Here is a 25495-nt window from a genome sequence, read left to right on the forward strand (position 1 = left end):
TGCGGACATCTGAATGGAGCTTTACAGGGGGGTGATCAGGGAGTCTATATGGGGTGATCACCACAGTCATTGATCATGCCCCTGTAAGGCTTCATTCAGACGTCCGGATGCGTTTTGCGGATCGGATCCATCTATCAGTGCATCCGTAAAAATCATGCGGACATCTGAATGGAGCTTTACAGGGGGGTAATCAATGACAGGGGGGTGATCAGGGAGTCTATATGGGGTGATCACCACAGTCATTGATCATGCCCCTGTAAGGCTTCATTCAGACGTCCGGATGCGTTTTGCGGATCTGATCCATCTATCAGTGCATCCGTAAAAATCATGCGGACATCTGAATGGAGCTTTACAGGGGGGTAATCAATGACAGGGGGGTAATCAATGACAGGGGGGTGATCAGGGAGTCTATATGGGGTGATCACCACAGTCATTGATCACGCCCCTGTAAGGCTTCATTCAGACGTCCGGATGCGTTTTGCGGATCCGATCCATCTATCAGTGGATCCGTAAAAATCATGCGGACGTCTGAATGGAGCTTTACAGGGGGTTGATCAATGACAGGGGGGTGATCAGGGAGTCTATATGGGGTGATCAGGGGCTAATAAGGGGTTAATAAGTGACGGGGGGGGGGGGGTGTAGTGTAGTGTAGTGGTGCTTGGTGCTACTTTACTGAGCTACCTGTGTCCTCTGGTGGTCGATCCAAACAAAGGGGACCACCAGAGGACCAGGTAGCAGGTATATTAGACGCTGTTATCAAAACAGCGTCTAATATACCTGTTAGGGGTTAAAAAAAACACATCTCCAGCCTGCCAGCGAACGATCGCCGCTGGCAGGCTGGAGATCAACTCTCTTACCTTCCGTTCCTGTGAGCGCGCGCGCCTGTGTGCGCGCGTTCACAGGAAATCTCGGCCATCGCGAGATGACGCATATATGCGTGACTCTGCGCAGGGCTGCCACCTCCAGAACGCGATCCTGCGTTAGGCGGTCCGGAGGTGGTTAAAAGGCTGAACTGAGGGGCAATAAAATTAGAGTGAATTTGAACATACCCGTGTTGTCTTGTATCTGACAAGTTCATTCTCCTGGCGCCAGATAGACTTAATCCAAGCTGACCACCGAAAGTCTGTTATCAAGGATACCATAAGCAAAGGGTCCAAATTTCCTTACAGCTTTGGGGGCTCGTGTCCGGGATCGAGAGGGTCATCCTTCGGTCCGGTGAGAAAGACATCGATTTTGTCCTCCGTCTGATCCGAGGGCACTGGCCACGTCTCGACCCAAGTAAATTGAACCATCTATTTAAGATTTCGGTAGGTTGCTGTGTCAGGGACACAGGAAGATAAGGCTCAGGGAGCCTAAGGTGATTATGAGGGACTCCGGGAGTCCACATCACCGCAGATAGATAAAGTGCACTAAGAAATACTGTTAAGGGAACAGAAGGTTACAAGCTTGGATTAACTCTTTTATATATATATATATATATATAGTATAAGTATCTTAGAAGTGATAAGATTATCTGTTTGTGTGAGATACTGACTGGGTGGTAAGTGTACGGTCACATCCCACTGTTATTGTCAAATTGATGTATTTTGGGTTAACCACTGTTAATGTGTAAAATTGTATTGTGCTGTGGAGGATCGTTATACGCCCCACTTTTTCGGCTAGGAGTAATCCGCTGACCCGGAGAACGTGAACGCAAGTGGCGGTCCAAAACAGTAATAGTCAATAGGGGTCTAAAGAGTATAGAGAGACATTAAGATACGAATCCATTGATCAGTTGACAGGATTTTTGTCGGAGCCTTCACGGTTCAGTACAGCCAGTCCTGACAGCGATTGTCTCACTTATTCTTTGAACTGAGAAAACTAACATGGGAGGACAAGGGTCTAAAACTAAATATCCTAAACCAGAACCAGGAGAAACCTGCTAAATCTATGTAGCTCGTGTTAGTCCAACAAACTATTACCTAGTTAACCCATGGGTAGACAATTTTGCAGGATGTGATATTAATGGAGAATTGAAAGTTTAAATGTGAACAAGAATGTCACTGAGAAAGTGTGGCCCCGGACAGCAGGTCGCCTGGCTGGCAAGAGGGATGAAAATCTGTAAGAATCTGTGAAGTTAGAGCTTACAGACTGTGGACATCAGAACTCCTGTGATGTTGAGGGGGGGGGGGGGGTTCTAATGAGTGAGAAAACAGAGCAGTGTCAGTATGTTAATTGATGGCACTAGCAAGAAAAAAAGTGCTTCAGTGTCTGCAATCAGAAAGGCGCTTGTGTTAAATGTTCAGAAAGGATCTGGTTAAGTTTTGTTACCCTAATGATATGTGTGTGTTTAAATAGGGAAATAGGGAAGACCCATAGCCTGGTCAGTTAATGGATAAGTATTGTCTGGTGCAGTATCTGTAAAAGTTTGAGGAATATTTAAGACGGTTGAACGTCCTGTGATGGACTGACTCACTTCCCCTGCCTTCAAAGAAAAAGGGGGGAGGGAATCATGCAGAGTAAGTGATGTTATGTGTGTAATAATCCAGCTTTTAACAAAAATTATTATATATGTACAACATTAACTAAGACCACCTGGCATATAAGATGATTTGGGTTTAACAAAATGACTGTATGATTATAACATGTATATTGTCTTCTTATAAGAGTTGATTAATCACAGAGTGAAAACCAGAAGACATTGGAAAACACAGCACAACAGCGACATAGACTATCAGCAATTCTGAGTGTGGTGTGGCTATCTGTTTCCAGTAAAGCTGTGTTTGTCTGTGCTGCAAGTTTTGGAATGAAACAAAGAAAACTGTGTGACTGGGTTGGAAGACAAATGATTCAGTGGAATGTGAATGGGTGTGGCTTTGAGTTGTAGTGGAGTTGAAAATGTGTGAAGACTGAGGGATGTTTTTAGCAGAGCTGTGTATGCCATTCAGTTTTTCATGTATGAGGGCATGGTTATGAGCTGTTTGTGAAAATGAGTACATGAAAATGTGAATGCGTATGGAGTACAATATTTGTTTTCATATAATATGCGCATTGAGAATTTTATTTTATTTTTCTTGGAAGTTTTTGGTTTTTATTGGTGCCAACAGCGTTGATCGAGCTGTACATTATTTTTTTTATTGAAGTCAATGAAAAGTTTTTATGGGCCCTTTGTGTATTCATGTCTGTATTGTCAGATCTGTTTGTTTCAATGTTTGAAGTTACGTGTTACATGTTAAGTGTTGTGCTTAACATCAGAGCTCTGTTCTTATGGATAGCTGGGACACTACTGACGGACAGAAGGAGGACCACAGCCTCCGACTAAAAGGGGTGGACTTAGATGACGGAGAGTGGGAGGAAGGAGAGTAGGATTTATGGTAGACAGTGGAGCTACTTCTAGTGTGTTAAACAGCTCAATGTACAAGGGGCCTTTAAGGAAGTCTGAGCCTTCTATGTGAATTAATGGGGTTTTGACAAAACCTTTCAAAACTGACTCACTACCGCTCAAGACCATGGACAGGGAATACATCACAGATCATGTATTTAGCATTATACTAGATTGCCCAGTCAGCCTGTTAGGGAGATATTTGTTCATTAAGCTTGACTTGCAGGTATCAGCAAAGAATCAGGGCATAAGAGTACACTCAGATCTCATTCCAATCTCTACACCAGTGCCACTGATTCTTGCAAACATACAGAACCACCCAGAACTTAACAACATTAATCCTGCATTATGGTCTTCAAATGAATATGACACGGGGCTCATAGATTGCATACCTTACAAAGCTACTGTAAAATCAGGTGTCATCTCAGTGTTCTAGAAACAATACCCGTTGTCAAAAGAGAAACTTGATGGACTTAGGCCAATGATAGAAGAATTCCTACAAAAGGGAATCCTGGAAGAGGTGATTTCACCCTACAGCACGCCTGTGAATCCAGTGACAAAGGCATATGGTACTACCCACTTTGTACAGGATTTAAGGGCAATAAATAATATCATGTGCCCATTGCTCCTATTGTCCCAGATGTCACCTCACTTCTTTCTGCAATTCCTGCAGACGCTGTCTATTTCAGTGTGATAGATCTGAAGAATGCTTTCTTCTCTATCCCAGTTGATAAGGCAACCAGACTACTTTTTGCTTTTTCCTTTGACGGACGTCAACTGACCTTGTGCAGAATGCCCCAGGGATATGCTGATTCAACTGTAGTGTACAGCATAGTCCACCAAGCCACGTTAAAACCATGGTACCCCCCCAAGGTTCTGTGCTGTTGCAATATGTCGATGATTTGTTACTGTGTAGCATGTCAGCGGAGGCCAGCATTCAGGATGGTTTATCACTGTTACAATGGTTGTCAGGATGTGGTCACAAAGTGGCACTTAAGAAAATGCAATGGTGTAAAATGCAGGTTGAATACTTGGGCTTTGTCCTCACAAAAGGTGAAAGGAGAATCAGCACAGAAAGAGTCCAGTCTATTGCGGGTCTGGTCACCCCGCACACCAAGAAAGAAATGTTATCTTTCCTTGGGATGATAAACTACTGTAGACAATGGATTCATGATTGCTCCTATTATGACAATGTTTTGAGGCAAGCCACTCTGGAAGAAAATCCAGATTTGATTAAATGGTCTTCTGAAATGTACAATGCATTTGATTATCTGAAATGTTCACTCATGTCGAGTCCAGGGCTGGGCCTCCCTGACTATAATATGCCCTTCCACATGTTTGCACGCCAAAATTGTAAAACCATGGCGGGGGTACTGACACAAGAACATGGAGGCAAGTTGCGTCCTTGTGCGTTTTTCTCAAAGGTTATGCCCACCTCTGTTCAGGGGATGCCGACATGTCTGCGTTCCCTTGCAGCCTATGCAATGATGGTAGAATTGGCAACCACTTTCACTCTGGGTCATTTAACCTTTTTGCACACTACACATGATGTTGTAGGCCTACTCAAGGGCATCCACACTCAACACAGCAGGTAGCTGAGCTCATTACACTCACTAGAGCATGTATTCTACATGCTGACAGACCTGTCACCATCTATACTGATAGTAGGTACGCACATGGGGTAGTGTGGGACCATGGTATGATTTGGCAGAGAAGAGAATTCACGGCAGCAGATGGTAAGGATCATGTCTCACAGGGCAATGCGCTGACAAATAAGGTGGCAAAACGAGTGGCCAAATGCAACCCCACAGGTTCGTGTAACCATTGGGAGATGCTATGTCTGGCACCTCCAACCCCTGAGATGTTGCAAATACTTACTGATCTTCAAAGGTATGCCACTGAACAGGAACAGCAAGACTGGTGCTATCCAGTATTGCAGAAAAATCCTAAGACAGGATTAGTCTGCAAAGAGGGGTAGCCATGCATTCCCCAACACAGTGCTTCCATCTTAATAGCACATTTCCACAGAGTAGGACATAACAGCATTGAGATACTCATGGGAATACCTTTCCCCACCCCCTGGGCCCAATGATAGTGCAGGGAGGAGACCTTGATTTAATAAGGGAAGAATATGTCACCAAATTGATACAGGTACTTAACAAAACTGAGGAAAAAGTTGCTTGTAAGTCTCCCTCTCTTCCACAGGAACCCACCCACCCATACAGGGTGGGGGATGAGGTGGTGGTCGAAACACTGAACAAAGGAAAAGCTCAAGGTGATTTTGTATATGGCCCACCTACTACCGTGGTTGCAGTAACCAGAACAGCTGTGCTGACTGAACAATCTCCAATTTGGATCCACGCCAACCGAGTGAAGCTTGTGAGAGCAAGAGAGGAGACAGGAACGGAGGCAGACAGCCTTGGCCTTGAAGAAGGACAGGAGGTACTAACGGGGGCAGATAGCCCTGACCTCCAACGAGGCCCAGAGGTACTAACGGGGGCAGACAGCCCTGACCTCCAACATGATGAGCTCCTCACTCTTTTCTGGGAAATGGTTGAATTTACTGACTAAGATTGCTTCAATAATCTTGTTGATTTTACCAATTAGTAGAGAATGACACTCCTTGAAGGAGGGACCTGTTACATGGACACCTCTTCATTCTCTGGTATAGGTCATTGTCCGCAAAGATCATCGCACATGAAAATAATGTTAACAATAGAAAATCCTGGTAAACAGGATGAAGGAGATTATGTACTAGGATGGTACTTCCATAAAATGTGGGGATCTGCAACACAAATGTTCAGACTTAGAGATATGTATAAATCTGAAGAATATGCAATGTAATATTACAAAAACAGTACCATCCCTAGACAAACATGTACCTCTACCAGCAGGATGGGTATTGGCCTGTGGAAATACTAGTTACACGTACATACCAGCCAATATTACAGAGGGACCCTGTACAATAGCTAGGTTGACGTTAACAATGATACCACTAGTCCCAGCAATACATACGCGACACACGAGAGACACTTCCCTACAGCTACCAGAAAATTGTGACTATAATGTGAATCTCCTCTCTAGAGCAGAATACATGAGTTTAGGGGTATCTATGATAGGGGTACCAGGGTTGGCCATATATAACCACAGGACAATATCAAAACTTGCCTGTTTTATGGTAAAACAGATAAATGTCACTAGTGCAATTCTGCAAGATATACTGCTGGATATACAATCATATAAAAAGGCTATCTTGCAGAATAGGGCAACTATTGACTATTTATTGCTTCAACATGGTGTAGGATGCTCAGCGTTTGCAGGGATGTGTTGTTTCAATCTATCAGATCACTCCCGTGGAATAAAAGATAAAATAGGCCAACTAGAAGAAATGATTAAACACATAAAACAAGATGTTGACCAAGGATGGTGGGACTGGCTTTTTGGCTGGATACCTGACTTTGGTCAAATAAGGTATGTCTTAGGAGTGGCACTCGCCGTGGTCGCTGCAATAGTGTGTCTCTGCTGTTGTCTACAGTGTGTGCCCTCGATTCTTGCCATATGTCAAAAAGTGGCCGAAAGAGGGGTACACTCAACATTTCTCTATACTCCGGTAGAGATGGAAGAGGCAAACACAACCGCAACAAAGCCTGAGGATTATACTCCTGAAGGGTATATGGAATATCTAAAGGCTTACAAGCAAAACTAAGGGAGAAAAGAGAAAGAACCATATAGTATAAGATATATAAGGTTCTAAGAGGGGATTGAAGGGATATATGTAACTCCATTTTGTCTGCTTTAACAATGTGTATTGTGATATCATCTTGTTCATGCACTGTTTTAAGTTCCCCCTCTGTGGAATTTGAGAGACTTCCTCTGTCCTTGGACAGTTTCTTGAGACCCTTAAATTCCTAAGTGAAAACAGTCACACCTTATAAGGTCATCCCGGCCTAATGCATACTAAGCATATATGTGTCTACACATGATTGGTTAATGATGTTACTATGTAAATTATACTCTCTGCTTCTTTAAAAGGCTGAACTGAGGGGCAATAAAATTAGAGTGAATTTGAACATACCCGTGTTGTGTTGTATCTGACAAGTTCATTCTCCTGGCGCCAGATAGACTTAATCCAAGCTGACCACCGAAAATCTGGTATCAAGGATACCATAAGCAAAGGGTCCAAATTTCCTTACACAATCCATGGGATTTTAGATGTTGCACAATCCTCTCCTTAAGTATGGTTTCCATTAATTTCCCCACTATTGATGTCAGGCTTACTGGACTATAGTTGCCCGATTCCTCCCTACTACCTTTCTTGTGAATGGATCTCATGTGCTGCTGCAGCCGATCACTGGCTTCAGGGTGACGTGTCACTTTGATCCCTAAAATCACACAGACAAGGAGCTAGACACTAGAAATATACATGGATCCATAAATGTTAATGAGGCCTAATGCAAAATTTTCTTAAAAGGCATATTTCCAGATGTCTTTTGTTATCTTTCTGTATAAATTCCATACACCAAGATCTCTGCCTACTCTGATCCAATTGGAAACTTCATTGTTTAAACATACCCCCCAACCAGCCAGGATCCAGTGGGACAGGTGCCAGGCGGCTGCAGCATTTCCAGTTTTCAACTGTATCTGTGTCCTGAGGGCACAGATACAGTTGAATATAATGGTGAAGCAGGTAGCCATTAGCTCCCTTCTTCACCAATTGCAGGTCAGTGCAGTCTGAAGCCAGGTAGACCCACACAAGTAGGACAACATACAGGCCAGGGGAGCATGTGCTCCATTTATTGGGGAAGCAGGTCTAGGAGAGTCTTATTATTATTTTTTATATTAAAGCTACAGGGGCAGCACAATTGTTAAGGGGCGCTGAGAGAGCAGCACTAATGTAAGGGACAGCACAGTTGTAGCCTTAGCACTAAGGAGAAGAACTACTCTTTGATGGTACCAAAGTGGCATAACTACTGTAAGGGTATGACCACACGGTCAGGTTTTTGCATGCAGTTTTGGAATCCAAAGCCAGGAGTGTATTCAAGAGAGAGGATTAGTTGTATCTGTCCTGTATTCTTTCTCTCCTGTTATGATTCACTGGTGATTTTGGCTTCCAAAACTGCATGCAGAATCCTGACCATGTGGTTCTACTCTAAGGCAGTGTGTATAGATTGGCACTGGGCGAATTTAGAGGAGTGGCACTACATGGGCCACAAATGTTATCCCTCCTTCAGCTTTTCAAAAATTGGAAGGTATGGTTTAAAGGGAACTTGTCATCAACTTTATGCTGACCTCACTGAGGGCAGCATACAATAGTGACTGAAATGCTGATTTCAGTGGTGTGTCACTCATGAGCTAAAAGTAAGTGGTTGCTGAGAACCAGCATCATAATCATTGCAGCACAGGCCTTGAGAAGAGTTATGGCTATTCATAATCTCCTGCTCTCCCGCCCATCTGCTGATGATTTTATGAATAACCATGACTCTTCTCAGGTGGCCGGGACTCTTTTCCAGGCCCAGTCTGCAATGATTGTGATGTTGGTTCTCGGCAACCACTTTTAATTTATAAATGACAGATCGCTGAAATCAACTCACCTGTTTCTACTTTGTGCTGCCGTTAGTATGGGTAGCATAAAGTTGAAGGTTCCCTTTAAGGCCTGTGGTATGTGATGGACAAAAGCTGTTCGGCTCATTACAAGACGTGGCTCTGATAACTGTACTGAAACTTTTTTTTTTTTTGTGGGGGGGGTTTAGACTCAATCGGTTCAACTGTAAAACAAGCCCAAAAAACTTAACCTACACAAGCAACAGCCTGCAGAAAACAATGTAATTGCAAACATTACTGTGGCGAAAATAACCTCGCCACTGGGTTTTGGAGGGGCCTGTTTGCCAGCCTCTTGCCTCAGGATTATGGCCCATACTAACTTTAAAGGAGAAGACAGTCCAACAGGGAACAGAGAGCCCAGTCTCCTTTCCCCAGCAACAGGACACTGTATTGGGAGCGGAGACAGTCGGTCTCCCTCCCCAGAGGCTGGAAGTATGTATGGGAGAGGAGCTTGTTACCCCCTCTCCCTAGTGGCAGTGTGAATTGCAGGGAATTGGGAGCCCAAAAACCAAAAACTTCCAAGAAAAATAAAATAAAATTCTCAATGCGCATATTATATGAAAACAAATATTGTACTCCATACGCATTCACATTTTCATGTACTCATTTTCACAAACAGCTCATAACCATGCCCTCATACATAAAAAACTGAATGGCATACACAGCTCTGCTAAAAACATCCCTCAGTCTTCACACATTTTCAACTCCACTACAACTCAAAGCCACACCCATTCCCCAGCGGCTGGGTGATTTACAGGGAATTGGGAGCCCAGTCTCCATTCCCCAGCGGCCGTGTGATTTTTTTGGGAATTGGGAGCCCAGTCTCCATTCCCCAGCTGTAGGCGGAGTTACAGGGGGCAGAGACAGTTGGTCCTGTCCCCCAGCGGCAGAGTGTCCAGCAGGGAATAGAGAGCCCAGTCTCCTTTACCCAGCAGCAGGACACTGTATTGGGAGCGGAGACGGTCGGTTGCCCTCCCCAGCGGCTGGAAGTATGTATGGGAGAGGAGCTCGTTACCCCCTCTCCCCAGTGGCAGTTTAATGCACCAGGGGGAGACAGTAAGCCCCCTAACAGTGCAGATGGGACCGTGGTCTCTGCACTTACAGCACAGGGGGTAGGGACAGTCGGTCCTGTCCCCCAGCAACAGGGCTGTTTAGCCAAAGGGGAGACAGTCGGTCTCCCCCTCCAACAACCAGACTCCAACCAGGCTTCTTCCGTGGTAGCGCTGGCACCAGGGCAGAGTACCGCTGATCCCTGCCCACAAAGCAACCTCCACTCCAAGCCAGGGAGCAACACAGAGACCGGGAGTACCAGCTACCAATATAACCTTGGTGGATTCACTGGACAGAGACAGGCTACCAAATTCAACAGGTCCAGTATTTGGTTGTGGGTGGGCTGCCAGACTAACTTAGGTACCGACCGGCGTGAGGTCAGGTATCTGGTTAGTCTTCCCTGGGAGGGGGAGATGTGTGGCGAAAATAACCTCGCCACTGGGTTTTGTAGGGGCCTGTTTGCCAGCCTCTTGCCTCAGGATTATGGCCCATACTAACTTTAAAGGAGAAGACAGACCGGCCGCACAGCTTAAATCTGTGGAACTGTTTTGGGCAGGAAATCCATGCTTGTGGTCGGCCATATGTGACTTCCATGGAATTCGGGAACCCCTGCTCGGATCTGGGCTATTTTTGGATATGTTGTTCACCCAGATCAGAGCTATCCATGGATGTATACATTATGGGGATATGTGGGGTTTTGAGTTGTGTGACAGACATATCTGTCTTTGGAATTGTAGTGTATGTTATGTGAGGGTACCCAGATAGCTAATTTTATTGTATTCGTGTAGTCTGAGTGCCATTCACCTAATAATATGCACTCAGACTTGAGCTATCTGGGGATATGTTAAATGTCTATGTTTACTGTAAGGGTTGTGACATTGTATGTTTAAATGGTGATTTCTGTCCTGTTGTCCCCACATGTGTATTGGTGATTTCCCTTTGTCCTGAGAGATAATTGAATTACTCCTCGGGTGTCTCCAGGGCAGAGAGGAGGAAACCATGATGCATTGTGGGGATGTATTGTGTCTGTGTATCCTGAATTGCTGCATATCTGTCCTGTGTCACAGTCTTCCATCTGGTCCCCTAGGGGAGTGTCCACCAGATGGGGACCTGCATAAATACGGGCGGGTAGCCCTCAATAAAGAGTTCCTGTTTTACACTCAACATAGAGCCTCATCTCATGTGTGTGGGGATTGCTATACGTGTATACTCCCCTGGCTATTACTCCTAGCTCTTGTAAGAGCTGTTCCTGTTCCTGGTTCCTGTGGTGGTATCGGTGTCGAGTGGAGTGCTTGGAGTCCTCGGGAGGCACTGGGAGCATTTATCAACGGAGGTACCCGGTCGGGATGCCAGGAGATCCATTACATTGGTGGCAAGCGGCGGGATTGTTCCCACAGCCAGAAGGACAGCTACAGGAGACACCATTCCATGGATTTTACAATTTGAGGGCAACGCATGTCCTAGTACAGCAACCCTGACAGCACCAGAATGGAAACAGCAGTGGAGTACGATGAGGGTGTCATGGATGACCGAGATGCAGTCTGCAAAGGCATCTGGTACCAGGTACTGGGTATTGTGGAGTATATGCGGGACGAGAGACTCCCCACGGAAGACCAGCGGTTGCAGAAGCGAGTAGCCCTGCGGATGCCCTTCCTGGGAGAGCAGCCCCGGGAGGAATAGGTAAAGGAATTGGAACTCCTTGCATGGCAGGAGCTGTGGCTGGAAGATGCCTACCAGGCGCTATGGTGGTATGGGGCACAGTACCTACCCAGGACAGCTGAGCATGACAAGCCGGAGGGAGAGGAGTTTGATGGTCCTGGCTTGTTATGGGAGACTTTTTCAGAGCTGGAGTTTTGGAGCCCTACACAAGCCCGGTTCCGTGATCTCTTGGAATGGAGGGAGAGCAGGTATGACTGGGACGACACTCATGAGATTGAGCAGGACCTGGTCCACCTGGTGACCCGGGAGATGGAGCTGGAACAGGGCTACCAGCAGCTGTTCCACTCCAGTGAGAAGGCTCAGCAGGAGAGCAGAGTGTCAGACCCAGGTCCAGAGCCCTTCAGCTGGGAGGATATTGTGGATGTTTACTGGGAAGAACCCCAGGTGACCGGTGGAGATGGGACCGAGGTCTCTCCACTGCTCCTGCAGGGAATTGGGAGCCCAGTCTCCATTCCCCAGCGGCAGGCTGAGTTACAGGGGGCAGAGACAGTCAGTCTTGTCCCCCAGCGGCAGAGTGTCCCACAGGGAACAGAGAGCCCAGTCTCCTTTTCCCAGCAACAGGACACTGTATTGGGAGCGGAGACAGTCGGTCTCCCTCCCAGAGGCTGGAAGTATGTATGGGAGAGGAGCTTGTTACCCCCTCTCCCTATTGGCAGTGTGAATTGCAGGGAATTGGGAGCCCAGTCTCCATTCCCCAGCGGCTGGGTGATTTACAGGGAATTGGGAGCCCAGTCTCCATTCCCCAGCGGCCGTGTGATTTATTGGGAATTGGGAGCCCAGTCTCCATTCCCCAGCTGTAGGCGGAGTTACAGGGGGCAGAGAAAGTTGGTCCTGTCCCCCAGCAGCAGAGTGTCCAGCAGGGAATAGAGAGCCCAGTCTCCTTTACCCAGCAGCAGGACACTGTATTGGGAGCGGAGACGGTCGGTTGCCCTCCCCAGCGGCTGGAAGTATGTATGGGAGAGGAGCTCGTTACCCCCTCTCCCCAGCGGCAGTTTAACACACCAGGGGGAGACAGTAAGCCCCCTAACAGTGCAGATGGGACCGTGGTCTCTGCACTTACAGCACAGGGGGTAGGGACAGTCGGTCCTGTCCCCCAGCAACAGGGCTGTTTAGCCAAAGGGGAGACAGTCGGTCTCCCCCTCCAACAACCAGACTCCAACCAGGCTTCTTCCGTGGTAGCGCTGGCACCAGGGCAGAGTACCGCTGATCCCTGCCCACAAAGCAACCTCCACTCCAAGCCAGGGAGCAACACAGAGACCGGGAGTACCAGCTACCAATATAACCTTGGTGGATTCACTGGACAGAGACAGGCTACCAAATTCAACAGGTCCAGTATTTGGTTGTGGGTGGGCTGCCAGACTAACTCAGGTACCGACCGGCGTGAGGTCAGGTATCTGGTTAGTCTTCCCTGGGAGAGGGAGATGTGTGGTGAAAATAACCTCGCCACTGGGTTTTGTAGGGGCCTGTTTGCCAGCTTCTTGCCTCAGGATTATGGCCCATACTAACTTTAAAGGAGAAGACAGACCGGCCGCACAGCTTAAATCTGTGGAACTGTTTTGGGCAGGAAATCCATGCTTGTGGTCGGCCATATGTGGAAGGGCAGCAAAGAAGCCACTTCTCTCCAAAAAAAAAACATCAGGGACAGATTGATCTTCTGCAGAAAGTATGGTGAATGGACTGCTGAGGACTGGGGCAAAGTCATTTTCTCCAATGAAGCCTCTTTCCGATTGTTTGGGGCATCTGGAAAAAGGCTTGTCCGGAGAAGAAAAGGTGAGCGCTACCATCAGTCCTGTGTCATGCCAACAGTAAAGCATCCTGAGACCATTCATGTGTGGGGTTGCTTCTCATCCAAGGGAGTGGGCTCACTCACAATTTTGCCCAAAAACACAGCCATGAATAAAGAATGGTACCAAAACACCCTCCAACAGCAACTTCTTCCAACAATCCAACAACAGTTTGGTGAAGAACAATGCATTTTCCAGCACGATGGAGCACCGTGCCATAAGGCAAAAGTGATAACTAAGTGGCTCGGGGACCAAAACGTTGACATTTTGGGTCCATGGCCTGGAAACTCCCCAGATCTTAATCCCATTGAGAACTTGTGGACAAACAAAAACCCACTAATTCTGACAAACTCCAAGAAGTGATTATGAAAGAATGGGTTGCTATCAGTCAGGAATTGGCCCAGAAGTTGATTGAGAGCATGCCCAGTCAAATTGCAGAGGTCCTGAAAAAGAAGGGCCAACACTGCAAATACTGACTCTTTGCATAAATGTCATGTAATTGTCGATAAAAGCCTTTGAAACGTATGAAGTGTGTGTAATTATATTTTATCACAGAAACAACTGAAACAAAGATCTAAAAGCAGTTTAGCAGAAAACTTTGTGAAAACTAATATTTGTGTCATTCTCAAAACTTTTGGCCACGACTGTAGTTTCTCCTCTACCCCAGAGAGCACTATTCTTGCATTCTTCAAGAGATAGGCAATCAGCTCACTGCTCCCAAACGAACTTCTGTGCATGGATCCTGGTGAAGCAAATTCAGGGTAGCACAAAAGGGGAAGATCCAGCATTTGGTAGACAATGGTATAATAGAATCCTCTTTACTGAATATCCATAAAATGATTTACCGGTATATACAGTGCAGTCTAAAGAATCCCCCATGAAACAGGTTAACGCGTTTCGGCTCTAACCAAGTCCTCAGTCATGACAAACCATATTCTTGCATCTTGTGCTGTACATCGTAGGAGAGGCCGTGAGGTCACTTCAAGCTCAGAGGACTCTATTTAGAATGTGTCTTTACTAGGGCTCAAACACAAGTCCTACTGAACAGGAGGCAGGAGCCCTAAGTTTTGTGCCACCCATGGCTGATTATCACCCCTACACAGTTCCAAGAAAAAGTAAGTGAACCCTTTGAAATTACCTGAATTTATGCCTCAATTACTAATATAATGTGGTCTAATGTAGCCTTACTTAATAAAAGACAACGGTACAACTTTTTGTGTGTTATTAGTTTAGATTGTGATATAATTGTGACTTAGATAACACTCAGATCACATTTTAATCGTAATCCATGCAAAAAACCGCGTAATTCCAGAGAATTCACTTTTTCTTGCAACCGTACGCTAAATGGGTGAAATCCATGCTGGAAATCTGTGGCATTTCCATAGCAGAATGATCATTTTAGTGCACAAAAACTTTTAACTACACGTGGATTGTGTTTTCAAATCTTCATCCACCGATTGTACTGTAATTCTATTTAGATTTGTGGCCCAGAATATTTTTGAAAATACTCATAAATCAATAGCCTAGGATTCTGTTTTTGGCCTAGTTCTTTATTTTGTTATTTTCTTTCTTTTAAAATATAATCTTTATTTTTTCTTATTTAAAATATACACAAAAAACAAAAATACATTTGTATATCTCTAGGTGTCTTTTTCAAAAGCCTAAAGTGATAATAAAAAGTTAAAAAAAAATGGTGTTTTATTTATTTCTGTTTTTCAACTCTTCTATATATTTCAGAGATGCTGGTATTTAGGTCTGGATCTATATTAGGGAGGTAGATGTGTTATCTTTCACACACCACCGCAATATTGAGAGGAAATTATCTTCTTAATATATGATTTGTTTATCCACAAAGGCAGCTATTTTGTTGCGTTTCAATACTGATAAATTCTGAGTGTACTAGAAAGCAGTAATATTCAGTTGCTCTCTTTTGACAACAGTTGTTTCTTGTTATATGAGAAAGTTTGCTACATTATTAGGGCTTATGCACACAAACTTATTTTCGTGTCCGTTCTGGTTTTTTTTGCGGACCGTATGCGGAACCATTCATTTCAATGGGTCAGCGAAAAAACAGAAGTTACTCCGTGTGCATTCCGTATGTCCATATTTCCATTCCGCAAAAAAAATAGAACATGTCCTATTATGATCCGCATTATGGACAAGGATAGGACTGTTCTATTAGAGGCCAGCTGTTCCATTCTGCAAAATACATATGGTCGTGTGCATAAGCCCTTAGTCTCACTTGATACATCATACATTTTAACTATCTTTGCTGCAGTTCTAGTAATAATTTCCTGCTCTATTTGAGTTGGCTTTTCTCAGACAATCTATTCCCTAAATATCCCTCATCTCAGTCCTCAGTTTCTTTGTTTATCTAATTATTTTTTGGAATCAGTTAATACAGGGAGGCGCCTGCAGTTCGGCCCCCTTATTCTCAGCACTAATGTACAGCCCTGATCAAAAGTTTAAGACCACTTGAAAAATGGCAAAAAATCATATTTAGCATGGCTGGATCTTAACAAGGTTCCAAGTAGAGCTTCAACATGCAACAAGAAGAAATGGGAGTGAGACAAAACATTTTTTGAGCATTCAATTTAATGAAAACAACGAATAAACTGAAACAGGCTGTTTTTCAGCTGATAAAAAGTTTAGGACCACACCTCCAAAAAAAATAAAAAATACCCCCAAAACAGAAATCCAACTTCCAAACATGAACTCAGTAATGAGTAGCTCCGCCGTTATTGTTTATCACTTCAAAAATTTGTTTCGGCATGCTTGATGCAAGCGTTTCCATGAGGTGAGTGGGAACATTTCTCCAAGTGGTGAAGACGGCCGCACGAAGGCCATCTACTGTCTGGAACTGTTGTCGATTTTTGTAAACTTCCCTTGCCATCCATCCCCAAAGGTTCTCAATTGGATTTAGATCAGGGGAACATGCAGGATGGGCCAAAAGAGTGATGTTATTCTCCTGGAAGAAGTCCCTTGTCCTGCGGGCATTGTGTACTGTAGCATTGTCCTTTTCAAAAACCCAGTCGTTACCACACAGACGAGGGCCCTCAGTCATGAGGAATGCTCTCTGCAACATCTGGACATAGCCAGTGGCCGTTTGACGCCCCTGCACTTCCTGAAGCTCCATTGTTCCACTGAAGGAAAAAGCACCCCAGACCATTATGGCACCCCCTCCACTGTGGCACGTAGGTGGGATCTGCTTGTCATGCCAGTAACGTTGGAAACCATCAAGACCATCAAGGTTAAATTTTTTCTCATCAGAGAATAAAACTTTCTTCCACCTTTGAATGTCCCATGTTTGGTGCTCTCTTGCAAAGTCCAAACGAGCAGTTCTGTGGCGTTCAAGGAGACGAGGTCTTTGAAGAAGTTTTTTGTTTTTGAAGCCCTTCAGTCTCAGATGCCGTCTGATGGTTATGGGGCTGCAGTCAGCACCAGTAAGAGCCTTAATTTGGGTCGAGGATCGTCCAGTGTCTTGACGGACAGCCAATTGGATCCTCCGGCTCAGTGCTGATGAAATTTTTTTGGGTCTTCCACTTTACTTTTTTGTTCCATAATCCTCAGGATCTTTTAAGAAATTCCAAATGACTGTCTTATTGCGTCCCACCTCAGCAGCGATGGCGCACTGTGAGAGACCCTGCTTATGCAGTTCAACAACCCGACCACGTTCAAAAAGGGAGAGTTTTTTTGCCTTTGCCATCACAACGTGTGACTACCTGACAGAAAATGACAATGAATCCACATCTTTGCACAGATTTGGTCTTTTAAAGGCTTGTGGTCCTAAAATTTGGATCAGCTGAAAAACAGCCTGTTTCAGTTTAATCGTTATTTTCAATTAATTGAATGCTCAAAAAATGTTTTTTCTCACTCTCATTTCTTCTTGTTGCATGTTGAAGCTCTACTTGGAACCTTGTTAAGATCCAACAATGTAAAATATGATTTTTTGCCATTTTTCAAGTGGTCTTAAACTTTTGATCAGGACTGTATTTGCATTTCTAAAATCAAGATCAGAGCTCCCCCCACATGTTTCATCATGTGTGTGGCATCTTCAGGGGTTAGGAGTTTCTAAAAGGTGGTGAAGATTCCACACCTCAAATCAGCAGCACATACACCACTTATCCTAAAAGTAAGCTGAGGCTGTAATGGAATCAGAGAAGATTTTCTCTACCTAAATGACCTAGTAGTGCTATACATGCATAATACACATACCTGTATACAGAAATATAGCAGTACATTATAGGTAAAAAGAGGTGAAACACAGCAAAGTTTGCAGCACTTTTTTCCTGTTAGGCTGGATTCACAAGAGCGTTAACACTTTCCATTGTTCTGCTCCTTTATAGGAGCAGAACAGCGAAAATAATGGAAGTGCCGGATTCAGCACATAACTAAAACTGAGCTGAACAGACGCCATTGACTACAATAGATTCTGCTCAGGATGCTGCTTCTTTTGTCTGGTATTTTTGACAGAATCTGTGACAGAGGCTCCGAATGGAGCCTCCAACGCTGATGTGAATATAGTATCAGATCAAAGTATAGCATCAGATCCAAGTTTAACACACAAATACAGCACCAGAACCAATATCACATCATAAATACAACACTGGAATTAAGGATAGTACATATTTACATCACAAGCTTAAAGTTCAGTACAGATACCAATTAAATAGTCAGGTCAGCCCTTGTCATACAAGCTTGTACAGTGTGAAACTACAGTGTGAAACTACAGCTCCCAGTATGGCCTGACCAGTAGTAAAGGTATACTGGGAGTTGTTTCACAATGCAACCTCCCAGGGGCGGACTGACCATTTGGGCACTCAGGCATGGACCGAGGTCCCGCGGCCACTAGGGGGCCCCATCAGGGCCGTCTTCTGCACTCACATGTAATGGAGCGCTCTGATGGGGCCGGGCATGAAGTACAGTGACCATGCCGGGCCCCGTCAGAGCGCTCCTCAAAACATGTATAATATGAGGCAAGGAAGGGTGGGGTGTTGGCACAGAGGCAGGGGGGGGGCACGCGGTGCACACTCACACACCCGGCAGTTCTTGTCACTGTTGTTTCCATAGCGAAGCAGGGAGCGCTCAGAAGAACAGTGAAGCAGGGAACGGAGAGCGCTCCCTGCTTCGCTATGGAAACAACAGTGACAAGAACTGCCGGGTGTGTGAGTGCGCACCGCGTGCCCCCCCCCTGCCTCTGTGCCAACACCCCACCCTTCCTTGCCTCATATTATACATGTTTTGAGGAGCGCCCTGCTGGCCACACATCGCGCTGTTGGCTGTGGGAGGAGCGCTGAAGGCCCGGGAATCGGCCTCCAGCACAGCCAGCAGTGCGATGTGAGCGTGGGAGCGCGTCATCAGGAAAAAAGGTAAGTATGTGTTTTTTTTTATTTATAAATCAGCGGACTGGGGGCAACAACTACTGTGAGGGGCTGTGGGCATAATTAATTTGAGGGGGCACATATCTGGCATAACTACTATGAGGGGGCACATATCTGGCCATAACCACTGTGAGGGGGCACATAATCTGACATAGCTACTGTGAGGGGCACATATCTAGGCATATCTACTGTGAGGGGCACATATCTAGGCATTTCTACTGTGAGGGGGGCACATATCTGGGCATTTCTACTGTCAGGGGCACATATCTAGGCATATCTACTGTGAGGGGGCACATAATCTGGCATAACTACTGTTAGGGGGCACATATCTGGGCATATCTACTGTGAGGGGCACATAATCTGGCATAACTACTGTGAGGGGCACATAATCTGGCATAATTACCGTTAGGGGGAACATATCTCGGCATATCTACTGTGAGGGGTGCATAATCTGGGGACTGAGAGGCATAATGGGGGCTAAGAGACATAATGGGGGTAATGGTCTGCTTGGGGGTAATTTACATTGGTGTCTGAGCTGAGGTCTGATTTGAGGTCTTATTAGGGTCTTATTTACATTGGGGGTCTGATTAACATTGGGGGTCTGATTGGTGGTCTGACTTGAGGTATAATGAAAAATATTTTTTTTCTTATTGCCCCCCCATTAAAACCTAGGTGCGTCTTATAGGTCTCCTTACTGAACTGCAGAACGGTGCCCACTTCCATCCCTGAGCTCAGCTGCCCAGAGCACTGATCCTGAGCCTGCTGGAGTCTTCAGAACTGTAAGTATTTACAGTAATTCACTGTAAGCTATATTATATACAGTACAGACCAAAAGTTTGGACACACCTTTTCATTCAAAGAGTTGACTATGAAGGCATCAAAACTATGAATTAACACATGTGGAATTATATACATAACAAACAAGTGTGAAACAACTGAAAATATGTCATATTCTAGGTTCTTCAAAGTAGCCACCTTTTGCTTTGATTACTGCTTTGCACACTCTTGGCATTCTCTTGCTGAGCTTCAAGAGGTAGTCCCCTGAAATGGTCTTCCAACAGTCTTGAAGGAGTTCCCAGAGATGCTTAGCACTTGTTGGCCCTTTTGCCTTCACTCTGCGGTCCAGCTCACCCCAAACTATCTCGATTGGGTTCAGGTCCGGTGACTGTGGAGGCCAGGTCATCTGGCGCAGCACCCCATCACTCTCCTTCATGGTCAAATAGCCCTTACTTTCAAAGTTTTCCCAATTTTTCGGCTGACTGACTGACTGACCTTCATTTCTTAAAGTAATGATGGCCACTCGTTTTTCTTTACTTAGCTGCTTTTTTCTTGCCATAATACAAATTCTAACAGTCTATTCAGTATCCACCTGACTTCTCCTCAACGCCACTGATGGTCCCAACCCCATTTATAAGGCAAGAAATCCCACTTATTAAACCTGACAGGGCACACCTGTGAAGTAAAAACCATTTCAGGGGACTACCTCTTGAAGCTCATCAAGAGAATGCCAAGAGTGTGCAAAGCAGTAATCAAAGCAAAAGGTGGCTACTTTGAAGAACCTAGAATATGACATATTTTCAGTTGTTTCACACTTGTTTGTTATGTATATAATTCCACATGTGTTAATTCATAGTTTTGATGCCTTCAGTGTGAATCTACAATTTTCATAGTCATGAAAATAAAGAAAACTCTTTGAATGAGAAGGTGTGTCCAAACTTTTGGTCTGTACTGTATATTACTTGTTTTATGTGAGTAAGGGTGCTGGTTGTTAGAGAAGGTGGGGGGATGGTAAAGAGAAATTCTGTACCAAGTGTAGGTGATGTGGGCGGCGCAATATGTGGTTGGGGCTGTGTGTGTGACTTGAGGGTGGCCAGGACATGGCCCCATAATCTCCTATTGCCCAGGGGCCCCATGAGTTGTCAGTCCACCCCTGCAACCTCCCATCATCAGATGTAGATCATCCAGGTGATTACAGCACTCATCATACGCAGTAAGCGGACGAATAAACATTTGCATTTAGTGACAGCTCTTCTCCATCAGTTTCAGGCCACCATGAAGACATCTCTCAGCCACAACTTGTCACTGCAGATTTTGCCAAGATATCTTCAGCTTTGTGCTTTACCAACATATTGGCATCGTATATACTAACACAAACTCCTCTTAATGTCATACGATGTGCCTTGAATATAATAGCAACATATACTGTGCCCCTGAATACAGTCATGTCACATACTATGCCCCCTGAAAATAAGGTGCAACAAACAGTCTCTAATGGTAGTGCCACACACTCTGTGCCCTCTATATATATTGCTATATGCTTGGTGCCCCCTATAGATAGTGCCACACTCTCTGTTAAAGCCATATATTGTGCCTCATGCTCTGTACCCCTGTATATAGTGCCTGTTATCTTTGATCCCTTTATATGATCCCTTGTCTACCCCATGATAGATAGATAGATAGGTATTGCCTCTTTAGTGCATCTTGTCTGTGCCCCCCTTTATATATAGTGCCTTTTGCCTGTGCTCCCTTTATAATTAGTGCCACTTGTATGTGAACCCTTTATATATAGTGCTTCTTGTCTGTGCCCCGTTTATATATAGTGCCTCTTGTGGGTGCCCCTTTTATATTTAGTGCTTTTTGTCTGTGACTTCCTTTATATATATATATATATATATATATATATACACTGCTCAAAAAAATAAAGGGAACACTTAAACAACACAATGTAACTCCAAGTCAATCACACTTCTGTGAAATCAAACTGTCCACTTAGGAAGCAACACTGAGTGACAATCAATTTCACATGCTGTTGTGCAAATGGGATAGACAACAGGTGGAAATTATAGGCAATTAGCAAGACACCCCCAATAAAGGTGTGGTTCTGCAGGTGGTGACCACAGATCACTTCTAAGTTCCTATGCTTCCTGGCTGATGTTTTGGTCACTTTTGAATGCTGGCGGTGCTTTCCCTCTAGTGGTAGCATGAGACGGAGTCTACAACCCACACAAGTGGCTCAGGTAGTGCAGCTTATCCAGGATGGCACATCAATGCGAGCTGTGGCAAGAAGGTTTGCTGTGACTGTCAGCGTAGTGTCCAGAGCATGGAGGCGCTACCAGGAGACAGGCCAGTACATCAGGAGACGTGGAGGAGGCCGTAGGAGGGCAACAACCCAGCAGCAGGACCGCTACCTCCGCCTTTGTGCAAGGAGGAACAGGAGGAGCACTGCCAGAGCCCTGCAAAATGACCTCCAGCAGGCCACAAATGTGCATGTGTCTGCTCAAACGGTCAGAAACAGACTCCATGAGGGTGATATGAGGGCCCGACGTCCACAGGTGGGGGTTGTGCTTACAGCCCAAAACCGTGCAGGACGTTTGGCATTTTCCAGAGAACACCAATATTGGCAAATTCGCCACTGGCGCCCTGTGCTCTTCACAGATGAAAGCAGGTTCACACTGAGCACATGTGACAGACGTGACAGAGTCTTGAGACGCCGTGGAGAACGTTCTGCTGCCTGCAACATCCTCCAGCATGACCGGTTTGGCATTGGGTCAGTAATGGTGTGGGGTGGCATTTCTTTGGAGGGCCGCACAGCCCTCCATGTGCTCGCCAGAGGTAGCCTGACTGCCATTAGGTACCGAGATGAGATCCTCAGACCCCTTGTGAGACCATATGCTGGTGCGGTTGGCCCTGGGTTCCTCCTAATGCAAAACAATGCTAGACCTCATGTGGCTGGAGTGTGTCAGCAGTTCCTGCAAGACGAAGGCATTGATGCTATGGACTGGCCCGCCCGTTCCCCAGACCTGAATCCAATTGAGCACATCTGGGACATCATGTCTCGCTCTATGCACCACAGACTGTCCAGGAGTTGGCAGATGCTTTAGTCCAGGTCTGGGAAGAGATCCCTCAGGAGACCGTCCGCCACCTCATCAGGAGCATGCACAGGCGTTGTAAGGAGGTCATACAGGCACGTGGAGGCCACACACACTACTGAGCCTCATTTTGACTTGTTTTAAGGACATTACATCAAAGTTGGATCAGCCTGTAGTGTGTTTTTCCACTTTAATTTTGAGGGTGACTCCAAATCCAGACCTCCATGGGTTGAAAAATTTGATTTCCATTTTTTTATTTTTGTGTGATTTTGTTGTCAGCACATTCAACTATGTAAAGAACAAAGTATTTCAGAAGAATATTTAATTAATTCAGATCTAGGATGTGTTATTTTTGTGTTCCCTTTATTTTTTTGAGCAGTGTATATTGTAGGAAGGCGCAAGGTACCGTCGTTGACGGAAGGTGTTTCACTGAGGTCCCTGGCATCGGTAAAGTAAGAGCCGGTATTTTCAGGTGTCAGTGGCAGCTAATGCTGATTGACACTTTGCTATTTTAGTATGGCTGTATAGCTGATCCGGGACGGCTCTTACTGGGAGTAGCCAAAATGATGGGTGGGTGACTACTCCTCACGTTCCAGGCCAGGTCTTGACTGGCCTATAAAAAACCCAGCCAGCAGTGTCAGCTGTGAGTGGATTACTCCTCTCTGACAGTGGAGCTCTGTCAGTCTCTGTGTTGGGACCTGGGAGTTTGTGCCTGGATTAAGGCCAGCTACCTTGCTGGTGTGAAAGCAGGTGGATTGGGCTTTGTCCAAGGACTTCTTCTTTGCCGCATGGTGTGAACGAACACCAGAATCACAAGGTGACAGTTTTCCTTGAAGCTGACACTTTGTTTTGTCATTTACTTAATGTGTGAATAAACACTGAACTGTTTAATTCAAAGACTTTGTTGTTGCCTCTATACTGCGTCCGCTAACCTGCCTACCAGAGCGAATCCCCACAATTGGTGGAGGATGCGCGCATTGCAGTGAGGCTGGTGTGAAGGCCGAAATATTTTTGTTTTTCAGGGCACGGTTTTATGTCTTACATCAAACCAGCAAGATTACAACCCGTGTCCCTCGACAAAATGGAGGCTGTCGTGAAGGCACTCGTGGAGGCTAACCTGCAACAGCGGGAGGCCAATAAGCAACAGCAGGAAACAAACCAGCTGCTATAACAACATGTGATGGCTTTACAAGCAGCAGGAGCATCCCAGAGCATCCACGATGCCCGGAAAGCGGTCCGTGCGGTGATCCCCAAGATGACCGCCGCAGACGACATCAAGACCTATCTGGCGATCTTCGACAAGGCGGCCGTGAGAGAGAAGCTACCCAGAGAGCAATGGGCTGAGGTCGTCACTCTGTTCCTGGCGTCTGGACCCCAGCAGGTGTATTTTGACTTACCGGATGATCAAGTGGCTGATTACCCGACAGTAAAGGGTGAGATCCTGGCCAGATTGGGGGTGAATGTATTAGTCCGGGCCCAGCGGGTACATCAGTGGGAGTTTAACCCGGTTGAGCCCGCGAGGCCCCAGTATTATACCCTATTACACCATTTGCAAAAATGGCTGCAACCTGACTTGCTGAGTCCCACTGCTATGTTGGACCGTCTGTTGGCTGATGTGTTCTGGAGGGCTTTGCCGTACCCCCTCCAGCACTGAATCGGCCAGGTGTCTCCTTGTAATGCCCTTGAGATGGTGGACCTGGTGGAACGCTATGAGGCTACCAGGAATTTGAAAGGGGGTTCGTTTGGGAGGGGGCAGCCAAACCCCCGCTATCTCCATCCCACACCCAGAGACTTGTGCCAACCAAGCCCCCCGTAGACCCGGCTCCGATAGTATGCTGGCGGTGTCAGGAGCCTGGCCACGTAAGGGCCGACTGTCCCCATCGGGGTGGACCCATGGAGACTAACTATGGATACCGCAACTCGTTGTACGCTAGAAAGCTGTGTGCATCAGGTACCCCAGAGACAATAACCACCTGTGCCAGGTAGAAGTGGGAGACACTCTGGCAGTGGCTTTGTTGGACTCAGGGAGTCTGGTGTTCCTGGTAAAAGCTACCCTGGTGCGGCCCGACGAGTATACTTGCCAAAAAATCGTGGTTGTGTGCATACATGAAGATTTAAAGGACTATCCCACCGCCCTGGTATCTCTATCCACAGGAGGCGGCAAATGGACCCACGAGGTGGCCGGCCCGTTGCCACCACTTTACCTTATGAACTAATAATAGGACAAGACTATCCGGGCTTTCCGGCCCTGTGGCCGGCTGTGAGAGTTGTTGATACCCCTGAGTCACGGGTAACTTCAGCAGAGTGGCCTAGCTCGGGCGGAAGGCCAGAACCCTGGGAACCTGAGGCTGAAGGGCCAGCGGTAGGGGCAACCTCCACTTTGTTGGAAGAGGGGGAGACAACCCCGCTGAGTGTGTTGGTAGGAGACATTGAGGACTTGCCACCGGGTCCTGAATTGGCAGACCTCAATGTCTCCGGTGAAAATTTCGGAACCGCACAACACTGGGACCCAACCTTATCCCGGGCCTGGGAGATTGTTGTAATAATTGATGGTGAACCACAAAAACCTGGGGCCAAGTTGATGTTTCCCTGTTTTGTCGTTCACCAGGAAATGCTGTATCGGGTAAACCAACTACGGGGTGAGCATATTGAACAGCTGGTGGTGCCCAAGGCGTATCACAAGCTCGTATTGGAGCTTGCCACCAACATGTTCTTGGGGGTCACTTGGGG

Source organism: Bufo bufo, chromosome 1 (assembly GCF_905171765.1).
Source record: "Bufo bufo chromosome 1, aBufBuf1.1, whole genome shotgun sequence".
Classification (NCBI taxonomy): domain Eukaryota; kingdom Metazoa; phylum Chordata; class Amphibia; order Anura; family Bufonidae; genus Bufo; species Bufo bufo.